Source organism: Castor canadensis, chromosome X (assembly GCF_047511655.1).
Source record: "Castor canadensis chromosome X, mCasCan1.hap1v2, whole genome shotgun sequence".
NCBI lineage: Eukaryota > Metazoa > Chordata > Mammalia > Rodentia > Castoridae > Castor > Castor canadensis.
In genome coordinates this window covers 72,255,865-72,266,110 of record NC_133405.1, presented here as the reverse complement: position 1 = coordinate 72,266,110, position 10,246 = coordinate 72,255,865, and the positions used below count along the sequence as shown (strand labels likewise).

At 35.6% G+C, this 10,246-nt stretch overlaps 1 pseudogene; it reads right to left on the bottom strand.

Moving 5' to 3' along the window:
* Positions 1 to 8,803: 8,803 nt before the first annotated feature.
* LOC109686806 (hepatocyte growth factor-like) lies at positions 8,804 to 9,869 on the bottom strand (annotated as a pseudogene).
* Between the last annotated feature and the right edge of the window lie 377 nt (positions 9,870 to 10,246).

Below are 10,246 nucleotides of genomic sequence, written 5' to 3'. Positions count from 1 at the left end.
AGAGGCACCTGCACACCTGTTTCTTGCAGAGCTATTCACAATAGCCAAGTTATGGAAACAACCAAGATGCCCCACAACTCATGAATGGATTAAGAAAATGAGGTACTTATACACAATGGAATTTTACTCAGCCATGAAGAAGAATGACATCTTATCATTTGCAAGTAAATGGACGGGACTGGAGAACATCATTCTGAGTGAGGTTAGCCAGGCTCAGAAGACCAAAAATTGTATGTTCTCCCTCACATGCGGACTTTAGATCTAGGGCAAATGCAACAATGTTTTTGGACTTGGGTCACATGCTAGAGGACAGCACATACGGGTGGTATGGAGATAGGTAGGAAACCCACAACATGAAAGTGTCTGATGTCTCCACTCCAGAGGAACTAATACAGATATCTTAAAGCGACAGTGGTCAATATGGGAAAGGGATCAGGAACTAGTGAAAAGGTCAGGTAGAGATGAATCAATTTGGGGTGTAACACTCTTGTGCATGGAAGCAATGCTAGGAATCTCTTTGTATTACTATCCTTATTTCAGCTAGCAAAAATGCTTTGTCTTTCTTATAATTGCTTATGTCTTCTCTTCAACAAAATTGAAGAAAAGGGCAGAACAGGTTCTGCCTGGAAGCGAGGGGGTGGGGAGGAGAGGGAGGGGACAGGGGCAGAGGGGAGAAATGGCCAATTTATGCATATGTGAATAAATAAATAAATTTTTTAAATTTCTAAATGAAAAAAAGAGATAGGTGATGAGTACTTTTGTAGAGTTTGGACATCCTGGTCCAGTATAAAATGAGTGACAGTTCCACACTTACACACCATTCAACAGTGCTAAAGTTTGAGTCTACTTCCTGCTTAAAAAGATGTGACAGAAAATGAGATGGATCTAATACACAGGTTTTATAAATATAATCTTTTGCCTGTAGATGACTGGGGAAAATATTTTAACTTCTGTATGTCCACTGTTTTGGAATTGAGGATTTCTCCTCCTTGTGAAAAAAAAAAACTTTCCAGTACATTGTGCAATTTGTATCTTTACTCTCAAATGCATTCTTGCAAGAACGGGAAAATAACCATTTCTTTATCTGGGCATTCTAAGCTTGAGGCTTTACTAATGTATAGTGGTTTTTAAAAATGTGGCTCCCCAAAAGAGTTCTCAGGAAGTCTGAGTACAAATAAAGAACCTCAATGTCTGCTTCTCTAAGTTAAGATGGAGCAGAAACTGAAGAGAGATTGTTCTTGTTGAGAAAGAGTGTTTATTCCTAACAGAGGTAACTTGAAATCTAGGTTATAACTCATCTTTGTCCTATTATCCTAGGTGTGCCTGGAAGGATGTCACAATCAAGGTCTACTGTTATTTGGTATGTGAGATTCTGGGTATATGAACTAAACTTAGAGTACCAGTATAAAGAAGTATTTATTTTCCTATTCTTGCAAGAATGTATTTTGAGAGTAAAGATACAGAATGTAGCAAGTATTACATTTTTTATACAAGGAAGAGAAAGTTGTGGGGGTCTTAGCATGCTCCCAAGCTTTATTTCATTTAGGTTTTTGACATGTGTGAGCATACTTAGAGAACTGGTGATAAGCAATTCCAGGAGCTTAGCAACCAGAGGAGCCAAAGAACCTCCTGCAAATGAATTCTTTCTTAGGCAAGAAAATGTCACAGAACTCAGGATGACTTCAAATCTAATGGCTGAGTGTTGAAGTCATTTTAAGAAGGAGAGGGGAGAAGAGAGAGAATAATGGAAGGAATTAACCAAACCAGGGTACATCGTATGTATATATGGAAATGTCGCAACGAATGCCCCCTGTGTAACTATCATATACTAGTAAAAACATTTAAAAAAACAAAGTTAATGAGTCAGTTCCATTAGAAAGGTGATTCTAATTGTAGAATAGGTCTTGAGAACTCAGTTGAAATAGTCACAGACTCAGCTTCTTCATGGGTACTCATATTTTGGTACTAAAGGGATACAAGAAAGAAAGAGTTAGAAAGAAGGAACTGTAATGATCTGTTTTACCAACATTTTCATGACACATTAAGACTTTAAGTATGATGCTGATATATCAGGAGCTTTAATATTAGCAATCTCAGATGGGAGATGGTATCTTCATTCCATATAGGCATCTCAAGCAAGGACATCAGTGACCTTTGTGCAAAAATGTCCAGGATTATCTAGGTGCTACTGGCTCACGCCTGCAATCCTAGCTACTCAGGAGGAAGAAATCAGGAGGATCGTGGTTTGAAGTCAACCCAGGCAATTAGTTTGTGAGACCCTATCTTGAAAACACCCATCACAATAAAGGGGCTGGCAGAGTGGCTCAAGGTGAAGACCCTGAGTTCAAGTCCCAGTACCACAAAAAAAAATGTCCAGGAGTGCCAGCAGAAGCAAGAACCATCAATAGTCATCAGTAGTGAATTGCACCTTAAGAGGAAATGGATCCCATAGCTTATTATAGCATAGAAGGCATTACTAAAGCAAGAAGAGGAATAAAATAGGAGGCATAATGTTGCATCCAAGAGAATTGGTGAGTCATGTGGCATTTGAGAAATACACCCTCAGTACTCTCAAACCTATTTGTGATGTGCTGGGTCAATGAGTGGAGTAAAACATAGTAGGCACAACATTTTTTACAGCAAACATGTCAAGAGTAATAGTGATATTATTTGATGATTGTTAGCATAACTGTACTTTATAGCCATGATGATGTGGCCTGGAAAAAGGAAAAATCACTTACGGTTATATTGTTTTTCTATTAAGAATTTAAATGTATACCAGAAAAAGAACTTAGTATTTTAAAATGAAATGAAAGTAGGCACAATCACTTTGTCTAGTAATATTAATTTCCTAATTCATAAAACTATAAGTGGATGCACTAAGTGATGGCTTAAGCACAATCAATAAGAGATTATCAATGCAACATATCATTGATGAAATTATCAATGAGAGATTATCAGCTCACCAGTAATGTATTGAGCATAATGAGCATGTACTGTGTGCTATGTACTTTGTATAAAAGCTATCTCACTCAATCTTCCAGCAACTCTGTACATTAGGTTCACATTCTACAGATGAAAAATACTGAAATCAGGAAACTATGACTCTCTGAGATACTACAAATACATAGTAGAATTGAGTGTGTGATCCTATTCTGGACTACTTTAGTGCTGATGTTCTCTTTGTTACAATAAACTTCCTTATAATAAGGTTGATTTTAAGAGATTGACATAAGCATAGAAAAATGTATACAGATTTCACAAGAATAGCACATTACTATGATTCACTGGGATTGGCTTTTATATTAACATTCAATTCATATATTCCAAGCTCCTCAAATCTCAGTTGGTGAATATTATGTGATCAATAAAAGGTACTTTGGATATCTGTACATGAGAAAATAGGATTTTTACAAATGGGCCAACTAGTAGTGATGAAATTGTAGCTTTTAACACAAAAAACACATCTTAGGTAAGTAGGAAGGAAAATGAAAAGCAGTGAGGTAAGATCTGAAAAGACGAATATATGAATTTTCTTTTTTCACAAATACAACTAATTTTCCTTCAAATGGAAACTTTTAAACCCCGAATTACCATATGTCAGGTAGTATGTCAATTCTAGTTCTCTATAAACTTTGGAAGTTGGTGGAAATGTGGACAGAAAGGTAATGGCATGTTTCTTGGCTTGACAACATAATTTTTTCTGTTTTTTAGAATTCACTCAGTTTTGATTCACTGTAGTCAGTGAGATCCAAACTGCTTACATTCCTCTGTATATTTTTATCAAATCTGGTTAATCAGACATAGAAACATTGAGAATTTTCCTGAGTTGAATGTATGCAACTGAAAAATGAAAACTTTTCAGGCTTCTCATGTCTTCAGTATAAAACCCCGATCTTTAATGAGCAAAGAAAGCACTACAAAATATAACATCTGCCTTTCTTTTTGCACGTCATCTTACCTCACTCCAATCCTTAAACATAACAATCCAACCATACTGGTTCAGGATCACTGTACGTACTGTGTCCAAATTATGAAACATTTCCAATGTTATTTAATCTTCCTATTAGAAAATATTTCAAATACAACGGTAAGTATATAAAATGAGAACTGATAAATATGGTCACAAAGAACTCTTTGAAGAATCATATACTATTGCTATGAAGTTTAGATTTATCAAAAACAAATTACTTTTATGAATCACTTGTCCTAGCTGGGCAAAGCTAAATGTTATTGTTTAAATCCTCTGTCTTTTTCTTCAAATAATTCTATGAGACTCTAAATCCATTATCGAAGAGCACCATTGCACTCTTCTGTTTTTCCTCTGTTTCTTAAATGTATGTAGATAATAGGGGGAAAGAAGAGTACACTAAACAAATTGAGAGATACAACACCCAAACCAAACATGATATATGGACTTTGTTTACATATAATGAAAAACTAAATGTGTAAATAGACATCTTTGAGTTAATCAGGAAACTTTTGAACTAGTGAGTATTAGATGGTATTAAGGAACTGTCAATTTTGATGAGTATGATAATGACATGTAGGAAAATAAGTTCTTTTAGTTAGATAAACACACTGAAATAATGGAAGGGTAAATTGAAACCGGATCTGAAATTTCCTTTAAAGTATTCCAGTAAAAGCAGAGGAAGTAATAGATGTAAAGTGACTGTCATAAGGTATGCTGAACACCCAGCATAAACACCAAATTCCAAAAATATATAAAATTATAAAAAGACAAAGAGAAAATACAGGCAAAATTTCTTTATAATAGAAAGAACAGAAAGTAACTAATAGAAGAACAGGAAATAATAATAATAACAATAATAATGGAACAGGAAGACCTTTTACTATTGTTAAAAATCCAGATGAAAGGAGAAAAGATTGAGCATGTTAACCATTTTAAAATAAAAACTTCAACGTAATTTTGAAGGACAAATGAAAAAGTGAGAAAAGTGAGAAAAATATTAACAGACAAGAGTTAATATTCGAAGTTAACAAATGCCCCTCTGCAAGAAATTGAAACTAGATCAATGTCTATCACCCTGTACTAGTATCAACTCAAAATGGATCATGGACCTAAATATCAGACCTGAAACTCTGAAGTTACTACAGGAAGGAGCAAGAAACACTCTGGAACTAATAGATATAGGCAAAGACTTCCTCAATAGAACCCCAGCAGCCCAGCAGCTAAGAGAAAAGATGAATAAATGGGACTTCATAAAATTAAAAAGCTTCTGCACAACAAAAGAAATGGTCTCTAAATTGAAGAGACCACCCACAGAGTGGGAGAAAATATTTGCCAGCTGTACATAAGACAAGGGACTGATAACCAGAATATACAGGGAACTTAAGAAACTAAACTCCTAAAATCAATGAACCAATTAAGAAATGGGCAACTGAACTAAATAGAACTTTCTCAAAAGAAGAAATCCAAATGGCCAAAAAACAAATGAAAAAATGCTCACCGTCACTAGCCATAAAGAAATGCAAATTGAAACCACACTAAGACTCCACCTCATCCCTATTAGAACAGCCATCATCAAAAATACCACCAACAAATGTGTTGGCGAGGAGGTGGGGAAAAAGGAACCCTCATACACAGCTGGTAGGAATGCAAGCTGGTGCAACCACTCTGGAAAAAAATTTGGAGACTTCTAAAAATCTAAACATAGACCTGCCTTATGATCCAGCAATCCCACTCCTGGGGATATACCCAAAGGAATGCAACACATGTTACTTCAGAAACACCTGCACACCCATGTTTATTGCAGCACTATTCACAATAGCCAAGTTATGGAAACAACTAAGATGCCCCACTACTGATGAATGGATCAAGAAAATGTGGTATTTATACACAATGGAATTTTATGCAGCCATGAAGAATGAAATCTTATCATTTGCAAGTAAATGGATGGAACTAGAGAACATCATTCTGAGCGAGGTCAGCCAGGCTCAGAGACCAAAAATTGTATGTTCTCCCTCACATGTGGACTTTAGATCTAGGGCAAATGCAGCAATGTTGTTGGACTTGGATCACATGACAAGGGGAGAGCACATACGGGAGATATAGGAATAGGTAGAAAATCCAAAACTTGAAAGTGTTTGATGTCCCCACACCAGAGGAACTAATACAGAAATCTTAAAGCGACAGAGGTTAACATGAGAAGGGGATCAGGAGCCAGTGTAAAGATCAGTTAGAGATGAATCAACCTGGGCTATTAACACATGGGTACAAGAAAGCAATATTAGGAATCTCTCTATATAGCTATCCTTAACTCAACTAGTAAAAACGCTTTGTCTTCCTTATTATGCTTGTGTCTTTTCTTCAACAAAATTAGTGATAAGGGCAGAACAGGACCTGCCTGAAACTGAGGGGGGGAATGGGAGAGGGGGGCAGGGTGGACAAATGACCAAACAATGTATGCATATGTGAATAAATGAAAAAACAAACAAAAAAAAGTTAACAAACGAGTTATAGAAATTGATAGGAAAGAGACAAAAAATCTAACAAAACATGGGAACAGGATGTAAATGCACAGTTCACAAAAACAGAGTAGAAATTCCTTATACATATAAAAATGCTCAACTTCAATTATAATAAGAGAAGAAGAATAAGAAAAACTCACAGAGCTACAATAAAAGAGAATTTCCATTAATCAGCTTCAGGAAATAACACTCATACATTTTTATAGCATAATAGCTATGGAGGATATTTGGCAAAATTTATAAAAAATACAAATGATTTTTTCCTTTGGTTCAGCAATCATACTGAAAAGTTATATCTACAGGTAAGCTTACATTTTTTCAAGTTTTATCAAGGATTTATTTTAGTATAACAGGATAAAGTATGGGGGGTATTTCCAGTTCCCCACCGGGAAATGGGAGCAAAGATTCAAAATGACAGCCCCCATCTCCTAGTTTTACACTGGAAAGCTGGGGTAAGATAAACTTTCATTTGTATGCAAAGCCATTTATTACTATGTTGTTTGTAATAAAATATCAGAAATAACTTAAATGTCTATTACTAGAGAACCAGTTAAATAAATTATGGTTAATAAACAAAGAATGAGGACCTTCTATCTCTCTGTATGTGCTTACATGGGAAGGTTCTAGAATACAAAGTTAAATGAAAACAAGGAAAGGAAAGAAAGAGTATGTACACCATACTATTTTTTAATAAAGAAGGGAAATTATAATGTATGTATCTTCATTTTCTTGTATTTATGTAAAGAAACACTTGAAGTATCCACAAGAATGAATGAAAGAAGTTAATGGAAGAAAATGAGAATAGGACTTTTTGACATAAACCTTGTTATATTGCTTTACTTTGAACAATCTGATTACATGATCAAAACAAAATAAGTAACATTTTAAAGGAAAAGCACCTCAACAAAACTTCCTATTTTTCCCAAGAAGATTCAGTCTTTCCTTTTATTGTGCTCCCACAGTATTTTATGTAGTCTGTTTTATATATACTGTTTTCTACAACACTCCTCAGTGCTGTAATTTTTGGCTTCTCATCAATCATTCTTACAAAGCTATGAAGATCTTAAGTGTGGCAATCTTGTGTTATTGTATCTATGTCTCTCTCATAATGAGCCCAGTGCCTGGCATTTGGTAGTTGCCCAGTAAATTGCCTGTTGCATGTTATTTTGTCAAATCCACCTTGTCCTAATGTATCTCTTCACATAGAATCTTGCTTCTTTCTATTTTGTTGCATTTATCACTATCTTGTATTAGAGTTACTTACTTGGAAGTGTTTAAGAGATTAAGCCCCTGGAGAGATAGTAGGTGTTCAATTAATATGGTGAATTGAGAGACCTTGAAAAGCTAGAAATATTTTTCTGTAGTTCCTAAGCAAGTGATGCCAGTACTATCATATCTAAGATAATAGCTTTCCAGATAAAGAACCTAGAGGTTCTTTAGGGGAAAATAAAAATTAAATCTTAACATCTTTGTTCATTACAGGGATACATTTAGCTATTGGCATTTTTAACTTTATGAGAAAGGGATTCATACTCTATGTAATCTTCTGTAACTTATTATTTCATTTAATGTTAAGATTCATTTATTGCTAATATTAATCCATATCATTGTATATATCTTTAACTTATTAATTTAAAACAGGTTTTTTATTGTATACAAAAAGTATACAAAGCATAGGTACAGTTTGAAGACGTGTTATAAAGTAGGTGCACATTTGTAACCACTACATATATCAAGAAATAAGTGTATTATTAAGTATTTGATTTTGTATTAATCAGTTTTTCATCACTGTAACAAAATTACTGAGAACATAAACTTATAAAGAAGAAAGGTTATTTGGGATCATGGTTTTGGAGGTTTTAGTCCATGTCTGCTTAGCACATTGCTTTTGGGCCTGTGGCAAGGTATTAAATTATGGCAGATGCATGTGATAGAGCAAGCTGCTTACCTATTGGCAGCCAGGAAGCAAAGAGAGGGAGAGGAAGAGGCTGGGGTTTCAATATCTCCTTCAAATGCATTCCCCCAACATCCTCACTTCCTTCTACTAGACCCTACTTCCTAAAAGTTCTACCACTTTCCAATAGCACCATGGGTTTCAGACCAAATTCTTAACCTACAGGGCTTTGAGGACATTCGAGATACAAGGTATAGCAGATACTTTGTGTATTTTTTTTCATTATGTAATCACAATAAGTTTATTATTTTTAATAGAAAAGAAAACAATAAAGAAGTTATAGGAACAGAATTTGACATGAAATGGAAAATAAGAATTTACAAACAGATGGAACTGACTCTAGCACATGAAGTCAAGGGTTTTAAATTAACTAACAGCAAAAAACATATTCACCTTCTCTGTGAAAACGAGCTAACAATGCCCTTTAATTGTTATGTGATTAATATCAGCCTAATATTAAATGGATATTCATGGAGGATATAGTTCCAAAAAATATGGTTAATAAACAGGTAAGATATCTTACTTTAAAAATTGGACAGCATTCAGCAGCCCTGTCCCCTCCACAAGTACTTCAAAATCCTAATAAATTTCTAGAAGAATTTAATGCACATTTCTAAGTTTTTGACAGAATTGAAAACTCCAGCTATTCAGTAGCCAAGTCACTAGGAAAAAATGAAACCACGTACAATGCTGAAATGGTTACTTTTCCATCTTGTCATTCAGTTTTCCACTTCTGAACACTGGGAAATGTCACAGACTTCGTAGCATACCTCTGGATTGCTTGTGAAACACCATGGTCCCACTTCTTCCCCTCGAGGATTTCGACAGTAGTTTTCTTGCAGGTCTTTACCCCGATAGCTCGAAGGCAAAAAGCTGTGTTCGTGTGGTATCATGGAATTCCAGGGCTGGCATTTGATGCCACTCTTTGTGATAGACACTGTTCCCTTGTAGCTGCCTCCTTTACCTATGATGCAATTTCTAATGTAGTCTTTGTTTTCGTAGAGGTCAAATTCATGGCCGAACCCTTTTTTCACTCCATTTGACATGCTACTGAAAGGGAACCAGGGGCATCGTTTTCTTGCTTTATCAAAAACAAAGGCCTTGCAGGTCCTTTATTCCTTATACATCTGTTGGCACACTGGTCTGCAGCATTCATTTTTTTTGGTTTTAATCTTAAGTAACGGGTCTTCTTTGATTAGAGTAGTCTTGGCTGACTTTTTGAATTCATGAAGTGTATTTTTTCTTTTCTTTTGTCCCTCTGCATAGGGGATGGCGATGGGGAGCAGAAGGAGATGAAGGAGGACATGCTGCAGCAGCAGGACTGGCAGAAGTTTGGTCACCCACATGGTGCTGCGGGACGAGCTGGCGGACCCCACAGGAGGAGATGCCCGGGTGAAAGAATCCTGTTCGGAGTCAGTGCAAAGAAGAGGTCACCTGGCCCAAGGCCAGCTTTAATCTACTTTGTGTATTTTTATATGGTTTATTTTTTCGAGGAGTTTTAGGTTCACACCAAAATATAGCAGAAGATATAGAGATGTCCCCCTTTCCCTAAACATGCATCGCCTCTTCAGTTATCAACATTCCACACTGGAATGGTCCATTTGTTACAACTGATGAACCTATGCTGGCACATCACAATCATCCAAAGTTCATACTTGTCATCAGGGCTCACTCTTGGTATTGTACATTTTATGGATTTAGACAAATTTATAATTATGCTGTTATAGCACCATACAGTGTAGTTTTGCTGCCTTAAAAAAATCCTTCATGCTTTTCTACTCATCTTTCTCTTTCCTCTGA